The sequence below is a fragment of the Medicago truncatula genome, chromosome 1, assembly GCF_003473485.1.
Source record: "Medicago truncatula cultivar Jemalong A17 chromosome 1, MtrunA17r5.0-ANR, whole genome shotgun sequence".
Classification (NCBI taxonomy): Eukaryota; Viridiplantae; Streptophyta; class Magnoliopsida; order Fabales; family Fabaceae; genus Medicago; species Medicago truncatula.
The window spans coordinates 15,938,783-15,958,983 of record NC_053042.1 but is presented as its reverse complement, the minus strand read 5'-3'; the positions used below and the strand labels follow the sequence as shown (position 1 = coordinate 15,958,983).

Below are 20,201 nucleotides of genomic sequence, written 5' to 3'. Positions count from 1 at the left end.
AGAATTTTATTTTTAGTCCCTACAAAATAAAATCACACTTTTTAGTCCCTATAAAATTTTCTATCAGCATTTTTAGTCCCTATAAAATTTTTCCATCAACATTTTTAGTCCCTGTCAAAAATTTCCAACATTTTTCTAAAATGCTTAAGGAAAAAGTCACAGGGACTAAAAAGTGTGGTTTTATTTTGTAGGGACTAAAAATAAAACTGTGAATATTTATAGGGACTAAAAACTTAATTAACCTATATTGAAGTATAACAAACTGAACAGTTGTAAATGAAATGTACAGCAAAATTGACTAAACTAATCTAATCTAATACTAATTAACCAAATACATGACTAATATATATAATCCTAGCTTGATGAAAAGAATAACTTTGGAATAGTCCAAGTTTGAATTCTAAACATCACATTAATTTTGTCACATATAGCCATCAAATATAGTCTTATCAACAAGTGATCAGTGGTGTCAAAAACTTTTTTGACACATTCAAAAGTTGTTTCTTGGGGCATAATATAGTCTTAAAATTTGATTATAAATAAGTTCAATCTTCATTTTGATGGTACAGAAAGGTTCAAAACAAAACATGACAACACATCATTCGGTACACGTGTAAAATAACTTTACACCGGCAAGATCCAAAGCAGTTTCCATGCCAGAATTCCCAGATCCAACAAAAAGAACATGTTAATTCATCTTTAAACTCTTTCTCATTCTTAAACCCAGTTGAATGAATCACTTCCCCATTGCATCTCTTCTACCCTTCAATTTCAGGCAGAAAAGGTTCACTAGTTTCGCCACTAGCCATTACCAAAAACCTTCCATCATATTCCTCAACTTCACCAGAATCCTTATTCATAGCCTTCACTTTCCATTTCTGCAAGTTCTTAGCTGCATTTCAATTCCCACATGTATATGTTCTTAGATGCATCCTAACTCCAAAACTACCAAAGATCAATGGCAGAATGGTTATTAAACTTGTTGAAGCATTTGATTAAGAATTAAGAAAAATCCTTATAAACCCAAATGTCAAGGAACAGGATTCAATTGTACTAGGTCCAAAATAGAGCTCATTCCTAAAACAGACTGAGATGACAGTGAAATTATCTCCAAATTTCTCATTCCTGCACAGACAAAGCAATTGTACTTGAAAGTCCTAACAAAGAGAAAAAGGTTACTCGGAGGTTTAAAACTGCACATCGATTTTCTGAGAAGCTACCTGCCAACCACTTTTCAATACTTCCTCTAAGATGCAATAACTATAATTTGAATGGATTATTAACAGAGATCAAGTATGCAATTATATAGTTTCTCTTTTAGTTTTTTACTATGTTAGGATCAAATATACATCATTTTAAAAATTCTGATTAGGGGCAAAAGCAAGGAGTTCAAGATATTGTTACAGATGCTAAGGCTTTCAAATATACATTTAAAGAGCTAAAAACCATTCAGAAGAAGAATTCAGTTGTCAAAAATCAGAAACAACAGCCACAATCATTGTACTTGCATCCTACAACTGATAAAATTCTGAACAACAAATTAAAGGATCAAGTTATCTCCATTTTCACACACTAAAATTACAAGTACATATAGCAGTGAAAAATACATTTCAAATCATTCACCATAGCAACAAAATCAAACCATATTACAGATCAACTAATCCTAAACTAAGCAAATGAAACATTTTTCAATTTCTTGGCAATAATTTAGAGAAAACCAAAATACGAAAATACAGAATTTCATCACAAAGAAACCAAAGAATCAGCATATCAACACACATATTATGAATTTTTCAAAGCATATGTTCAATCTAGTACAAGGACAATGTCAGAAGACTTCATCAATTCCCCTGGACCTAAACAGTAAGAAAAAAAAAATCTATAACAAGACAAATTTAAATCAGTTGCTCAGTTCATTATAAGAAACAAAACAGATTATGATAAGCATCAGTTATATACACAAAAAAGCAATCACATTGAACAGATAATTGATTCATTCACAACCTTTTTAATACAGTACTATGTTCCCAATTCAAGATAAGTAACACCAGAGCCTGTAAATCCTAACATACTGACAAACAACAACTCAGCTTAATATTGAGTTTTATCTCACAGTTGATTACAAGACTAATGAGAAGCTTTTTTATTTAATGATTTAAATTATTAAAATGCTATCAGGTAAAATCTTCAACAATCTACTATTTCAAGTTAAATACAAGCTTTACCAGAATTTCTTAATATCTAATTTTATAGTTGCATTCTCATCGACAAAATCTCCTTTGTTCAACATGTTCCTTCAGTGGTGAGTGAGATGGACCTTTCCACCTAAGTTGGTCAAGTTAAGAAAGGACTTGGCAACACGATTCTCCTACATTGAAATCTTGTGTACTTCTTCAACCTGCATAGGAACAGCTTTGCTTTTTAATCACCACTGAAAGCAGGTTTCCAACTCATGATGTAAAAAAGCAATGCAGAAACACACAAAAAAACCTGGTATGTTTAGCAATGTTGTTAAACAGCGGCTATAGCATTGTGAAATTTAAACAAATCACTATTGTTCTGCTATATGCTATTTAGTACAAAATGTTGTCAAATAACAGCTATAGCGGTAGCATTGGTGCGTAGCGAAATTTGAACAAACCGCTATATTTGATTGGTCCATTATTTCACTTGTTGCATAGCACCTACCAATGAGTACTAACATACAATCACCAGGGCATATACACAAAATATGTAACATTTTCAGGAAAAATTAGTATTCACTGGATCAACGAATATTTCCCTAAAACATGTCAAGTCAATAAACCAATGAGAACAAACAAGAAGAAAAATACCAAAGAGAAATCTCACTGAGTCACCGTTTCCTATGGATCATCCCCTGTAAATCCAGGATAATATGAATCAAAGAACCAATCCAGCAGCAAGGCATCATATTCCATCAGTTTGTCATCCTCCGTCACTTTGCAGGAGCCAATAGTATTAATAGTATACATTTTGACAGTATGGGTGCCATGCCAACCAAAAAATATATACAAATTAGAAGCCCTGCTGCTAAACTTTGCACCATTCTTTGATATATGACAATTTCATCTGTTCCCTGGAACTTCCACCAGCTGAGCAATGCTTTTTAAGGATGAAGCCCGAAAATCCGCCTTATAAACACGACATTGCGGCCTATAGTGCCGCCATGGCGGGCATTCTAATAGAAACTAGTACCAATAGTATATAAACTTAATAAAAACTGCATTTTAATGAATATTCTCTGGAGAGTTGCTCTCAATCAGAGATAGAACATATACATACACAGAATAGGAAGTACAAGGCTACTGTTTCTACCAAGTTTCGATATTTTGGTTCTCTTTCCACCAAAATAACCACTCAATAACTCTGCAATAACCAACTATGCCTTGCCTTTTCTTATTTATTCTTACACAACTATCTGAAATATAACTGACCATATAGTTAATCAACAAAAACACAACTGCAACTATCTGAAATATAACTTCCAAAAACTAACCAAAGTCAGTTTTGATGTTTTCAGAATCTCCTCCTATAATGTTCCTTAATGAGAGGTCTAACACATTCCTTCACAAATTGCCTATGGTCGTTGTCCAAAAATCCACCACACCATACTTAAAATAAAAATTCTTAAAATAAAATAGGAAGTCAAGTATTTTTGAACTTACGTGCTTTGAAAGAAGAGATAGCTTCAGAAATAGACCAACATTGGAAGGCTTAAGATACTCTATTTTTCAAAGCATGTTACTATAACAAGTTATGAATGATAAATTGTAGACCATGGCAACATTCATCAATAAAAATGGAATGATCCAACCAAAAGTGGAATTGATAAAACTCACAAGAGCACTGGGAGAAATCATCAGTGGCTTTACAAAGAGAAGGAACGCCAAAAGCACCTGCGATGTTAATCTTTAGGTCAAGATCAGAGGGATCTCTGTCTTTGATACTAATGCATTGTAGGTGCTATGGAACTTCCACCGACATATGGAAGATATGTTGCAATACTTGTGATTTGTTCTCTGTTTCTGTTGTGCTGATTCCCCCTTTGCATAGGTGAATACATTAATGGCATTGCTAACACTGTAGCTCGAACAAGCATTGTGCTGCATTCCTGGCCCCCATTTCCCCATGTGTGGTGGCCATTGAGACAATCTTTAAATAAAAAATATTTCCAGCATTTATAGTAGACTGGCCTGGTCTGCGGCCAGAAAGCCATTTTCAATGATGCATATGAATGAATGCAGATAGTATTAATCAATGATGACAGTATTAATTAATGATGAATCTTATACAAATAATTTGTAGTAGGAAGAAGAAACTAGTAAACAGGTCTTATGACTTTGCTACCTGATTTATACAACTACACAAGGAAAATAGCTTTCCATAACAAAGTCAAAAAACAAGTTTTGAGAAATTAGTCATCTACATATTTGATTGCTAAACCAAAGAACTAATGAGTTGCAAACACTTTAGGAGTCAAATTTATAATGCAGGGCTCTAGTGAAGAAATGAGTTAGGTATTAAACCAATAAATGATCATAATTGACAATAAACTAAATAGCAAAATCTGACCCTTTTCTAAAATCCTCATTTGTTATATTTACTTAATTCATTATTTTGTAAAGTTATATGATCACTGAGAATCACTAAGAGTAGGATATGAAAGAATCACCGCTGACATAAACCATAGCAAAAGGAAATGCTCCAATTCAGTGAGCAACAATGATGGCCAGACAAAGAATACGTATATGATTTGAATTCTACCAGGTCTGCAAGAAAACTACAACAAACTGAAAAGGAAAAAAAATCTAGTAGCTATAAAAGGTAAAATCATACAGAAATCAACAATAGGGAAGAAAGAGGGATTTATTTTCAAGGCTTAAAAAACCAACACTTTCCAACTACATTATCAAATTGAACCTTACACTCACTACAATAGTAACTACAATATCAAATTGAAAGTTACAATAACTACAATATCAAATTGAAACTTACAGTAAATATATTTAATCAAAACTAAAGTCATAGTGACCCCAATACATAGTACATCACTTTAACCTTACCTACTTTTAGTCTTAAAAGAGATCTATAGTGAGAGTGCGTAGAATTATTTCATCAGTTACAACTTAAGCAAGTATCTTCCATTTTTTACTGCACCTGCAAGACAGGTGATTCTTCAAACTAACCCTCTTAACAAAGCACATTGATCATAACATAAGTTGCGACATTATTGAATCCTTCACCAAAAACTTGCTCTGCATCCTTAAGTCGTAAGTCTTTTCACATTAGCACAAACCGTCAATAGGCATATGATATGGATACAACTTCGATATGCCTCTGGTCTTTAACTTTCTTGACTAACACAAATACCTTGAGTTTTGCAGAAAAATGTAACAGAATTGTAAATGATGACATTGGCCGGTTGACCTCCATTATGCAATTTATTATTAATAAGCATAACAGATTTTCCCTAATTTGCACAAGCCATCTTGTAAGCTATCTTATTATAAATCATTTTCTTTCCATAATATGTTTCTTCAAAGAGATTCATGCTCTACTCCATCAACTATTTTAATCTTACATAATCCATTAATCATCATATATAGTTGATTAACCACTAAGATATTATGCATCTAATAGAACACAATACAACATTAAAGTAGATATTATGCATCTAATAGAACACAATACAACATTAATCCTATAAGGAAGTTTTAGCTTCTTTCACCTTTCCTTCCTTGCAAAAGGTATGAATCCCCTTATATGTTTGGATTGATGTCTTTCAACACCATTCCACCCAACAAAACCAACAATACCAAAATCATAAATTAAAGTATTGTAAGTGACAACTGCTTGGATACTCACAAATTTATCTTTACACAAACTATCAATGATTGTGTTATACATTACTAAATCAATCCAGATGAGTTACAGAGCAGTTGTCATTCGTCCAGTTTACATAACCCATTGATCAATCGTCATGAAAGTCAAGGGCCTGCTGGACATCACCGTTAAGACAAAGACCTTTGAAAGTGCGGCCAAGATTACCACATCTAGCTGATAACTGATATGAAGGATCTTGAGGAACAGAGGAAAGGAAACATTGAATTGACCTAATTGACAGTAACAATTGATGATTTTGTGGGAGGCAGGGTAAAAAGAGGTATGATGCAATTGAGGAAGCTGTGAATGAGGGAACGAAATCAACATCATCAAAATTGTGTGAGAATGAGATTGAAATTAGGGTTTTGAGATTAGGCTTAGTGGATGAGACACTGTGGAACTTCACTGAGGTTAAGGATCTATATAGCAGTTTCTTACGGTGTGTGTGTAGGGGCTAAATTTGGAAATTTGCGTGGCTGTGTCTTACGTGGACAAGAACATACCAATATATGAATGCCACGTCGGAACATCTTGTCATTGCAGTTGTGTGGCGTACTATAATTGGTAGGATTCGTGACGTTTGTATATGTAATTTCATGTTTGACAGATTTCTTTTTCTTCTTTCAGTTAAATAATAAAATATTTATTTAATTAGAGAATATTAAGGTCTTGTCTTGTTTCATAGATATGTTTTTAAGCTATAAGTTTATTTGATTTAAAAAATTTATTTGATAATCGTTATTTTTCACCCCAGCTTATAACTGTTCTATTATTATTAGTCCTCGTGAGCATAGCTCAGTTGGTATGGACAATGCATAATATATGTAAGGATCTGGGTTCGAGCCCCGGCCACCACAAAAAAAACTTTTTTATTAGTTTATAGGGGTTTCTTATGAATTAATTTAAGTAACTTATAGCTTATAGTTTTATCTCAATTTTAAGTGGAAAAAAATTAAATATCAATTCAATAAATCATTTTTGTGTCATTTCATATTATAAACTAGTTCAACCACTAATTTTAATAAACGCTATAAATTCAATCAACTATTCGCTATAAGTTCATCAGTTATAAACTAACACAATGTTTTATGCTCATTAAATACCTGATGTATATGGTCTATATATAGGTTAAATACAATTTTTTATGTTCCTTGAATACCTAAATATTTTTTTTATGAACAATAATTTTCATTTATTCAACATCAAATCAAAAGTTCTTTTTTGACAGGTAACAATTTTACCACTATGTGTTTTAATAAATAAATGAGATAGACTAGATAATCATTTATATAAGAAAATCTAAATGTCACATTTAATATGAGATAGATTAAATATAAATGTTACTCTCGAGAATTTCAGTCAAGATCCGCCGATAAGATCATCTTTGCAAACTCAAGGAAAGAATGATTTAGAAAGATATACCCCTGGTAGGCAGACAATCCAGTATAGTTCCACGTAATCTTTTTTTGTGATGGCCTGTTAAATATGTGTTTGTCCAATATACAGAGGGCATATCAAGTGAGAGGGCTTTTTAAATGAGAGGATGAGAGGAGTAAATAATAGCCCTTGGATCTAAATCAATGACTAATATCAAAACTCTTATTTTAGTGACTGCCATGCTTGATTATTTTCCCTTAATTTCATTCCATTTTTAAACGTGTGTCTACTCATCTTCAATAAATTAAAGAAAAATTTGTGGTGTTCAAGTGTGAATCCATGTCTAACTCAACATAATCCAATTTGTTATGCAGATCGTCAAATTTTTATGTAATTAATAAATAAATTAAGAAAAAAATCTATAGTTTTGAAGAACGTAAATCCAGATCCAATATAAAATGTATTGTTAAAAGATTCAAGAACATCAAAACTCATCCAAAATCAATCACAACCATGAAATAAATCTTTCTCCGGCGAACAGGAACTCCGACGACGAACTCCGACAGATAGGAACACCAACGACGAACACCGGAGTCGTCGCAGATCTTCTCAGCTTCTCGGAAACGAGATTCAAATATTAAGGTTTCCCATCTCAGCTACTTTCGATCTTTCCGTTTCAAAGACCGTCAGTTGATTATCCTTTGTTATGTCGATGTGAGAGGGGGATTGAAAAAATTGCTTGGATCATGGGAATGGGTCTGAGGATGAAGATGAGTAGACACACGTTTAAGAATGGAATGAAATTAAGGGAAAATAATCAAGCATGGCAGTCACTAAAATAAGAGTTTTGATATTAGTCATTGATTTAGATCCCAGGGCTTTTATTTACTCATATCATCCTCTCACCTGATATGCCCTCAATATATACATATATAACTTGTCAAATAATATATATATTACTTCAAAAAAAAAAATTATATTTTCATTTTAGTCCATCTTAAATTTTTTTTTCTTCAACTTTTAGTCCTTCAACAGTTTTTCATCTGTATATTTTTAAATAAAATTTTGCAGTAAAATTTATAATATTATAAGAATCTCTCCCAATAAAAATTTGAATTTTTTAACAAAACATGAATTAAATATGAATTTTTATATTTTTTGCGGTTAAAAATTTATATTTAATTTATATTTTATTAAAAAATTCTAAGTTTTTTTGGAGAGATTTTTACAATATTCTACACATTTATGCACAATTTCATTAAAAAAAAAAATACAAAAATTGACTTAAAAATAAAGACCAAAAGTGGTGATTGAAAATTTTATAGAGACTAAAAGTTGAAGAATTTTTTTAGAGGGACTAAAACAAAAAGTTGGTATATTTTTTTTTATGAGAGAGAGATGGAAAATGAATATATTCTTGAAAGGTGTAGTAAAAAAAACACTATCATGTGTAGCTCAGTTGTTGGAACCCATAATGTGTTGCAGTCCTGATCCCCATTTTCCCAAATGTGGATTGAGAAAGCCTTTGAATTAAACAAAAAAAAAACTAATACGAGTTGCCAAGACTTCGGTTCTTCCCTAATGGCAGCGCAGATCTAACGAACATGTAATAAGCAAAACCAAATATTTTAGTACAGTGACACCCTCACAATGATAAGAATGGTTGACCTTTCATGTAATAAGCTGTTTGGAGATAAATTTCCTGTTCCAATTTCCAGGCTATCTGTTATGCACATTTTGATCACTTTTAAGATCCGATCTATGTGATGTTAGTTATAAATGTAAGACTTATAACTACTGTAAAATCCAATATAAGATTCAGAAGTTGCAACCTTATTTAACAATAGAAATGAAATTTGAAATGGAACTATGATGTTTCATCCTTTCCAAAGAAAACATTTGACCTCAAATTTTACAAAAAGAGCACAAATAATAATCTCAAAAGTTACATCTGTAGGATTCAAAACTATAATGCAAAAACTCTAGTTACATTTGAGCCCTGTATAAAATCGTCATATGTTATATTTACTTTATTCATTATTTTATGAAGTTACATGATCACTGAGAATCAATAAGATAGAGATTCATGAACAAATCACCATTAACATAAACCATACCACAAGGAAAGGCTCCAATTCATCGAGCAACAATGACCATACAAGATATATTAGAAACTTTAACACCTTTTCCACTCAGATGATGCTTACAAGATATGCTTAAGTTTCGAATTTTTTCAGGTCTACAAGAAAATTACAGCAAACTGAAAGAAAGAAAGAAAAATCTAATAGCTATAAAAGGTGAAGTATTCTAGAATCCAGAGAATTATGGCAATTTCAACATTGTCTATTATTTGAAACACGAAAAATGACCACTGCCTGATTAAATTTTTTAAAGTTGGTGTTGGTGAAGCAGATCAATAATACAATTGGAAGAAGAATGAAGGATATTATTTCAAGACTTGAAAATTCAAAAACTTTTAAAGCTATATGATCAAATTGACCCTAACCGTACATAGTACATCTTTGTTGTGTGTAACCATCATACCTAGTTTTAGTCTAAAGTAAACCTCTAGCAATCATTTCATGAACAATTTTCTACCTCTTACATAAGTTGTATCTTCCATTTTTGACAACAAATGCTTCTTTAAACAAACCCTATTTACAAAGTCCGTTAATCATAAATGTTTATGTTACGAAATATAGATTATATCCTTGAAACAAAAGTTCTTGGCCAACACAATTGCTTGTTCATCAAGATGATGAGATTTGCTCAAAGAGTGTAATAAGGAATTCTAATCTTACATAATCCATTAATCATACATTATAGGCGCTACTCCCTATGAGAAATAACATTGAATATTATCTACGAAATTACATTTAATGAGAAAAAACCACATCGAAGAAGCTCGTGCAAAATACAACAACAAATTTATTGATGACCCATCTTCTTGGTCTTCACTACTCTTTGCGGAAAAGGAAGCTATATCAAATCTTTTTCTGGCTCTGTACCCGAAGTGTCAATTTATTTGCCAGACCTAAAAATGATTGCACTTACATTTGAATTTCCACTGACTTAACATATGCTTGTATACGAGTAATGGAAGTTGCTAGCTTCCGCTGTCTTTTTCTAACCTCACATGCACACATCTTACCTCTCTAAATTCTAAACTTCACCGTTAAGTCAAAGACCTTTGAAAAGTGGCCGTAACAAATGGTCATAATAGATATGTATGACCTAATTCCAATGAACTCATTCATGAGAAAGGGAAGTAACTAAAAAACTGTTAAATTGGAGGAAGGAAGGGATATTACTCATTTTTAACAAGAAGTTGAATGATTGAATAGAAAGATCATTATCACAGTTGTGAATTTATTTGAATAGAAGGGGCTTGAGATTGAAGTTGAGGAAATAAGAAGAAGAAGAAGATAAGGCTTTGGAGAAAGGAGTGATTGTGTGGTAAGCTTTGAGATTACAACACGAAAGACTGTGGGTTAGACGACGTCGTCTCCTAAAATTTATATTTTTTTGAAGGAAACTCCTAAAATTTATTAATTTATCTTAAATATGATTTGATTTCTTCTAAAATAAATATTTATCTTTTTAATTTGAGTCCTATAAAATGTTATTTTTTTAATCATTTTTTTATACAAACAAGTTTGTTTTGAGAATAATACCAATTTATTAGATAAAAAAAATACAAATGTACTTTTTTGTTGTTTGGATTAGATAAATAAACTCGACCTCCAACACAGTTACAAATTCACTATCCAAAAGCTCACCGACGAACACAAGCAAACATTCACAACCATTTCTAGTCATACAGTCCAAGACATCGAATCTGAGAATTACAAACAAACACGACTAAGAAAACCAGCATTATATAAACAACGCCAAGGGTATGAATACAATGTTCTTTAACATTTAAATGTTGTAGGCCCTGTTTGTTACAGATTAAAATAAAAAACATTTTGACATTCCATAATTTAGAGATTTTATAAAAAATTAAAATATATTTTGTGTTTGTTTATCGTAATAAAATCAATTTATAAAAAACTAGTGATGTGCCCGTCTTTTCGCTATTTTTAGTGCGCTAACTTTTGAAAATTATGAACGGTATTTTTATATGAAATTTTAATTTGATTAAAAGTAAAAATATAAATGTTTTTTGCTTTCAAATTATAATGAATCAAACTAACCATGATTATCTATTTCAATGAAACTAACGATACAATAAAAAAAAATCTAAATTCTTATTTTTTTTTTAATAATACCAACACCAATCTTTATTATAAATAAAGTTGTGTTTAAGGGTATAATTGGGATATTGAAAAAGTAAGTATAAATACAATCATATAGTTTGTTACACTTTTTTAAATGATAAAGAAAAAAACTGGACATTTGTGTTTGTTACACTTTTATTTTAATATTTAAATTTATTCTTATCTATTTATTGTGTTATTTGTATTAAAAATTAAGAGCATTTTCGGAAAAAGAAAAAGTCAGCCCAAAAGAGTTTAAAGATGTTATTTTATTTATACTAGCAAAAAGATGGGCACCACCCGTTTTTCCTCTCTTTTTATTGCGATAAAGTTTAAAAATTATGAACGGTGTTGCTTTCAAATTATAAGAAATGAATGTTTATCTATTTCGATGACACCATTATTATAACATAAAAATTTAAAGAAAAAAAAACGGACATTTATTCATATCGTGTTTGTTAATTTTTTTTTAAAATTTTGAATTCAATTATCTTTTTAAAGATTAAAGGATAAGGAAAAAAAATTAATATATTGTGGACAATAAAGATTGAGTTTGTTACTCTTTTTAATATTTGAATTTACTCTTATCTATTTGTTATATGTATTATTTGTATTTAAAGTTGAAGGTAATTTAAGAAAGAGAAAAAGTCAACCCAAAAATACTAAAATGAGTTATTTTCTTTATATATAGTATAAATATTTATATATAGTATATAATAGATAATTTAGATTGTTTAAATACAACAATGTAAATAAATTTTTTGTTACAAAATCATATCAATTTTTTTGAAAGTTAGTTTCTCTTTCATCTACTTAGGATTTTCTGTTAAAATCAGAAAAGGTAAATATATGCTAAGGTGTCAAAACATTAAGTATTGACATATATATATATATTTCCAACGCAAGAGGTACTTTTCACATACACACACTTACCGTGACGCTCAAGTATTGTTGTTGCATAATCGCTACAGATATCAGGTATGCATGCCTTGAAATTTCCAAACAATCACAAGACTCTTTAGTTTTTCAAAAACAGAAATACATATTTATGCTTTGATCAAAACCGAAATGTTTTGCTTTTTCCTAATCTTTTGACTTGAGTTTTTTTTTTCTTTCTTTAGTTTCTTTTTGTTTACTTGAAAGATCATGGAAAAAAATGCTATTGGAATAGACCTTGGAACAACGTATTCTTGTGTTGCTGTGTGGCTTGATGAACAGAATAGAGTCGAGATTATCCACAATGACCAAGGAAACAGAATTACACCTTCTTTTGTTTCTTTCACTAATGATCAAAGGTTGATTGGTGATGCTGCTAAGAGTCAAGCTGCCTCCGACCCCAAAAACACGTCTTTGGTAAATTTCTACTCTCTTTATGCATTTAATATTATTTTCACGGTTTTAAACAACAGTTACAGTTGTGCCGCAATTTTTTATACATTGTGATTAAGACGACATCAAAAGTATGATGTCGTCACGGCCTATCTCCAAATTACAATCAATAGCTTTTATTTAAAACCTTGGTTATTTATTTTTTTGGTCTAGTAGCCTAGTGACCGGAGATTACACATTTTAAATGTGGAGAAGTTGGTTGTTCGGGGTCCAAATCCTGACCCTTGCATATATTATGCAATGTCCCTACCAACTGAGCTAAGCTCACGGTGACAAAACCTTTGTTATTATATATAGGATTTCTATCCATTTTATTTGGCTGGACAAAATGTGTGACAGGAAATAATTATTTTTGTTATTTTTTCAGATGCTAAGAGATTAATCAGTAGGAAGTTTAGTGATTCTGTTTGTTCAAAATGATATAAAGTTGTGGCCATTCAAGGTCATTGGTGTGAATGACAAACCCATGATTATTGTTAAATACAAGGGTCAAGAAAAGCGCTTTTGTGCTGAGGAAATATCGTCTATGATTCTCAAAAAGATGCGAGAGGTTGCAGAGAAATTTTTAGTCTCCCGTAAACAATGCAGTTGTTACCGTGCCTGCTTATCTCAATGATTCTCAACGAAAAGCCACTATAGATGCAGGTGCCATTGCTGGCCTTAATGTTATACGGGTAATCAATGAACCGACAGCTGACAGCTGCAGCTATTGCATATGGCCTTGACAAGAGGATTAACTGTGTTGGAGAAAGAAATATTTTTGTCTTTGATCTTGGTGGTGGCACTTTTGATGTGTCTATCCTAACAATTAAGGACAAGGTCTTCCAAGTTAAGGCCACAGGCGGAAACACTCACCTTGGAGGAGAGGACTTTGATAACAGAATGGTCAACTACTTTGCGCAGGAATTCAAGACGAAGAACAAAGTGGATATTACTGGGAACCCAAGGGCCTTGAGGAGATTGAGAACTGCGTGCGAAAGGGCAAAAAGGGTACTCTCTTTTACTACTGTCACTACCATTGAGGTAGATTGTTTATTTAACGGTATTGACTTCTTTTCATCGGTTACTCGTTCCAAGTTTGAAGAAATCAACATGGACTTTTTTAAGGATTGTATGAAGATAGTTGAGAGTTGTCTTGATGATGCTAAGATGAATAAGAGTAGTGTAAATGATATTGTCATTGTTGGTGGGTCTTCTAGGATTCCCAAAGTGCAACAACTATTGAAGGATTTTTTCGAGGGAAAGGAATTGTGCATGAGCATCAACCCTGATGAGGCTGTTGCTTATGGTGCAGCTGTCCAGGCTGCTTTGTTGAGTGAAGGTTTTAAAAATGTTCCAAACTTGGTGATACAAGATGTTGCACCTTTGTCTCTTGGTGTCTCACTTAAAGGAGATATCTGGATGTTATGATTAATAGGAACACTAGCATTCCTGTCAAGAAAACAAAACTTTATAAAACAGATGAGGATAACCAAGCCAATGTGAAAATTCAGGTTTATGAGGGTGAGAGAGCAAGAGCTAGTGACAATAATTTGCTTGGTATGTTGACTCTTTCTTGCACTTCGGGTCCCCGTGGCCAGACCTTTGAAGGATGCTTTGCTATCGATGAAAATGCTATCCTGACTGTTTCTGTGAAGGAAACATCCACTGGCAATACAAACGAGATCACAATAACCAATGACAAAGAAAGGTTGTCAGCATATGAAATTAAAAAAATGATTCAAGAAGCCGAGGAATATCGTGCTGAAGATGAGAAATTCCTAAGGAAGGCGGAGGTAATGAATGCATTAGATGACTGTGTTTACAAGTTGAGAAATGCTCTGAAGAATAAGGATGTCAAATTAAAACTCTCTTCTAAAGAAGTTACAAAGATCAATGGTGCAATTACAGTGGCTACAAATTTGCTTGATAAGAAGAATAACCAGCATAATGAAGTAGATGTTCTTGAGGGTAATTTGAAGGAGCTCGAGAGCATGTTCGAAAACCTTGTAGTCAAGACTGGCTAGTTTTACTCTTCTTTGTTCAGCACAACAAACATTTAGGTTGATTATCATTATCAAAAAGTATTGATGTTTATGATGAAATTTGCACGAAACATGTTGCTTAAATTGTTTGTGTTTTCTGTCTTGTTTTCTAGTTTTAGTAGCATATTTGAAAACCTTGCTTCCAAATCAAGATCCCTATCAGGCACTTGTGCTTTAGTTAATAATCGTTTTTGGTTTATTTGAGCTTTCTATGGACCTTGTCTTCCAAATCATGATGAACTTTTGAATACAGTACTATGTAATAGGACTGGTTTTGATCTATAAAGCTTGAACGTGAATGCTTACATGACATTGACACATTGACACCACTAATAATTTGAAAAAATAGATTAATCGAACATAGTCACATGCGTTTGTGTCGTGTCAGTGCTACATAGGTCTTGATTCATCAACTTTCCTATCAATGTGGGAGACTATAAGTTCCAATTCAAGTAACTACAAAGCCTGTAAATTCCAACTTACTAGCACAACTCAGCTAGTTATGTATGAAAATGTTTAACTGCAAAAGAAACAAAAAACAAATAATACACAGCTATAATCAAACTTCCAAAACAAGTCCCTAACATCCTGGAGCAAGAATGAAGTGTTGTCACTTGCAATCACTCACCGTGGTTTCCTCTATCAGGGAAGAAGTAAGGAAAAAAAAAATAGGAACAAGCCACCACACCATCCTCGTTAGTTCCATTCCACTTCATATATATCAGCGAAAAAGAAAACGCATCAATCTATACCTATGTTGATCATTTTTGTTCATGTATATACAATAGAGTTGCATAAAGATTGAAAGAGCAGAGAAAATGTGGTAAAATTCTGCCATGTGTCCATTAAAAATAAATAAATAGATAGTATTGATACAAGGAACATTTTTTCTTAATAGAAAGGAAGGGAAATTTTTTCCGGAGGAGACTTTTTCAAGTTAAATACGAGCTTCTTCAGAGTTTTCTTAATGTTTGATTCTACAGTTGCATTGCTCGGATCAACAAAATCTCTTTTCTTCATGTTTTTTCAGTGGTTAGCAAGATGGACCTTTTCACTTAAGTTGGTCAAGTTACGCATACGGGAAAGGGACTTGGCAACACGAGTCTGCTACATTGGAACTGGTTATCACATTTCCACAGGGTCATGATTTCTTACTTGTGTACTTCTTCAACCTGCACAAGAACATTTTTAATGTTTAATCACCACTGAAAACAGTTTTCCAACTCATGATGTGACAAATCACTCTTGTTTTGCAATATGCTATTTGGTGTAAAATGTTGTCAAATAGCGGCTATAGTAGCATTGTAGTAGCATGCTGTGTAGTGAAATTTGAACAAACCGCTATATCTATATTTGATTGGTCCTTTTATTTCACTTATTACATAGCCAACTATCCATGAGTACTAACCAACAATCACCAAGGCATAATAGGTCATGCTTTATAAATCATATCTCTAGAGGTAACTTAATTAAACTAACAAACAAACACAATATGTAACATTTTTTTAGGAAAAAATAGTATGCACCGGATCGATGAATATTTCCACTCTAGATACCTTTTAGCAAACTTATTTCCTTAAAACGTTTCAAATCAATAAACCTGACTCTGTATCCAAAATCTGTCAATAGAAGCAAACTTCCCATCTTTCTTTCACCAATGAGACCAAATAAGCAGAAAAATACCAACAAAGAAAGCCCACTCTTTTACTTGGGATCCTCCCCTGTAAATCCTCACTATAAATACGACATTGTGACCCTATTCAGGCGCCGTCATGGCAGACATTCTGATAGAAACTAGTACTGATAATAGTATATGAAGTGAATAACAGTTGAATTTTATTGAATATATTCTCTGGAGAGTTTCTCTCAATTAGAGATAGAACACATACATACACATAATAGAAAGTACAAGGCCACTGTTTCTACCAAGTTTCGAGAGCTTGGTTCCCTCCCACCCAAAGAACCACTCAATAACTCTTTATAACAACCAAGCCTTGCCTTTTCTTGTTTATAAAAACAACTGCAAGTCTTCAACTATCTGATTTATGAAATCTAACTCCCACTAAAACACTAAAAATGGTCATTGCATGATAAAATCTCTTAAAAGTTGATGAAACAGATCAACAATACAATGGACAAAAAATGAGACCAATTGTTTCAAGACTTAAAAATCAACCACTTTTATAGTTACAATATCAAGTTGAACATAATAGTAAATAATAAAAACTAATTCATCTCACAGATGATTTACAAATTTATCTTTGCATAGACTATCAACGACAGCGATGTACGTTACCACATCAACTTTGACGATCTTCTGTTTGATTCGTACCATACCATAGCTGACAGAGATGAAATTGCTTTGCTAGTCATCATGAAAGTGCAGGGTATTCTGATCATCACCGTTAAGACAAAGACCTATAAAAAAAATGCAGTGACATTTGAAAGACAACGTTCAAGGTGGAGACGGTAAGGTGGTAAAGCTGATGGATAAGGCCGAACGTTTTCTCAAAGGAGTTGCTGATCTGGCTCAGATTTTGCGTAGAATCATCATCAGCTCCTTGTAGAAACTGATGTATCATTTAGTTTGAGAGATCAACGCCCTCTTCTCTACAACTGGACTCTCTGATGAATTTCTCGACATTAGGAATCATATTTTTGGAATACATTTCTTCCTCAAATTCATAACTTCATCCACTATTTTAATCTTACATAATCCATTAATCATGGTATTATTAAGCGTTACTCCCTTTAGACCACCTGATGGAAGACTTGCTGAAATTCAACAAGAAATACAAACCGCGGAAACCGAAAAGCTCCAACAGGAGAATTCGCTCGGTCTGTTATGGGAGCATCCGCCAGCTCTCGATCCTGAGGTCGTAGGAAGAGTGATGCAAAGGATACGGGACCGCATCCGAGCTCTTGAAGACCGGAAAGAGGCCCTCCTTCAAGAACAGCAATCTCTCCTTGTGGAGGGGGCCATAAGCAACCGCAGGGGAAATTCCCACGGAATTGCATTTAATGAGAAAAACCACCTTGAAGAGGCTTGTGCAAAATGCAACAAATTTAAAGCAGCTACTTTTGTATGACACAAATATGTCTTCAATAAAACCAAAACCCATCAATTTGATCTCCAATCAATCTTCCTCTTTGATTTAATGGTTGGACAACATTTCACATTAGATTTGAGTGGTAACAAAATTGAAGGTGAGCTGCCAACATCACTTTTAAGTGAAGTGTTTTATAAATATCACCGTTAAGACAAAGACCTTTGAAAAGTGTAGTGAAGGTTATGGCATCAGGAGGATGATAACCCCCCATCTTAAGGATCTTGAAGAATAGAGGAAAGGCAAAACTGATGACAATGGTCATAGTAGAAATGACTGGCCTATTATCAGAACTGTGTGAATTGGAGAATGGAGTTTCTAAATTAAGGTGTACCGGTACACCTATTGTTACTTCTTCTTAACTTGACTCAGCTTAAGGGAAATTCATGTGCTTATGTCTTACGTGGACATGAGGTGGCTGATTACTACCAATATATGAATGCCACGTTGGTACATATTGTCATTGCTATTGTGTGGCATACTATCATTGGTTAGTAAATTACTCTCACTTCCTTTAGAAAATAAATACACATAACTCTCTCTTCACATGAATTGTATATTTTTGTCTAAATCTATAGTTATCTATTAGCTTTTTTAACTTTGTTATAAGGTGTCCAAGTATTATTACCCTTACATTTAGGAGTTTTTGTGGTACACTTAAAATGTCATTTTCAACACTTAAAATGCATGGAGATATGAAACTTGTTGTAGCAGCTGATTAAGAATTAAGGAAAATCATTATAAATCCACTAGTTGTGATTGTGAGTCTGTGGTCTCAAACCATGGGAGGCTATGCACATTGAAGATAGGAAAAATATCTAATTCATAGTCAAAACAACATGATTCATGTGGCTCAGAAAATGAAAGAGGGGCCAGGCATCAAATTTCGTGGACCTACAATCAGAGCACGTTCACATGATGGAACAAACTTGAAGACCCCCAAATTTAATAAAAAAAAAGTGTAAAGTGAGAGGTGTCACTATTTATAAACTCATTTTAGACTTGTCAAAAAACACAAGAGTCTGGTACATGCGTCTGATTAGACAAAGAATGGCGTCTGATAATCACAATCATGCAGGTGATCCTCTAATGGAACAGGTTCCTTCTGATCAATGACATAGTGAAAACCAAGGCTCCTCTACTCCAACATTGCATCAATCAAGCCAAGCCATGAATTTGGAACAAAGTGTATGTTCATGGAATCCAAGTCAAATCATGTTACTGATATTGAAGCATCTAGTACAAAGGCCAGATTTCATATGTTGAACATATTCATAATTCTCTTAGCGGGCTATAATTTCACGTAGTGAAATTGACAAGATGGAAAATACTAGCCTTTTCTTGATCAGCAAGTAACCTCTATTTGGGGACCTTTCGAAACTCAAATGAAAAACTTTCCAACACAAAAAGTTCATCGACATGAGAACTATCGAGTCGTGAAAGATTGAAACATTCAAACCCAACACATGTTAAGATATCTAAAAATCAGGATGTTATATTGTCACATTCCTACATACGTGACACACAGTCCGAGTTCAACGATGATTGCCTTTCCTCCACCATCCACTCTTCATGTACATTCACCGAAAACCGCTCCCACAACATCTAAGATCATCGTTATAATTTTTTTCTTATATAGTTAAAGTTCATATCGAACATTAGTGCTGTTTTTTTGTAATTGTTAACTTTGTATCATTTAGATGATAGCAATCCCTGTGCTTTTGGCCGTATGTTTTTAATAAACTATCTTTTTTCTTCAAAAAACATTATAGAAATTTCAATAGGAAAAAGAAAAGAGACATGAATGGAAAGAAAGAAAATGATCGAGTTTTTTCGCTTATAATAAAACAAGAATATCTAGTTACACCCAAATGTATTTAAAAATTAGTTTTCATCTCTTTTTCAAATCTTCATCTGTCACAAATATTCATAGATATGTGATCAAACTTAATGAAAGATAGACTGAAACACCATATCTTCCATTAATAATAATATAATGCATAGATAAGTGATTTCATGCGTTTAAAGGAAATGATACAATATAAAAAGTTATGAAAATTCAATTTGAAAGTAGGAATATTTTGATCTCTTTTAGAAAGAAAAAAAATCAAAAGATTGAAGTGAGACACCACACCCCACTA

The 20,201-nt window shown here is 32.7% G+C and overlaps 1 pseudogene; it reads left to right on the top strand.

Annotated features, from left to right (window-relative positions):
• Positions 1-12,686: 12,686 nt before the first annotated feature.
• Positions 12,687-14,950, top strand: LOC25482976 (heat shock cognate 70 kDa protein 2-like; annotated as a pseudogene).
• The last annotated feature ends 5,251 nt before the right edge of the window (positions 14,951-20,201 follow it).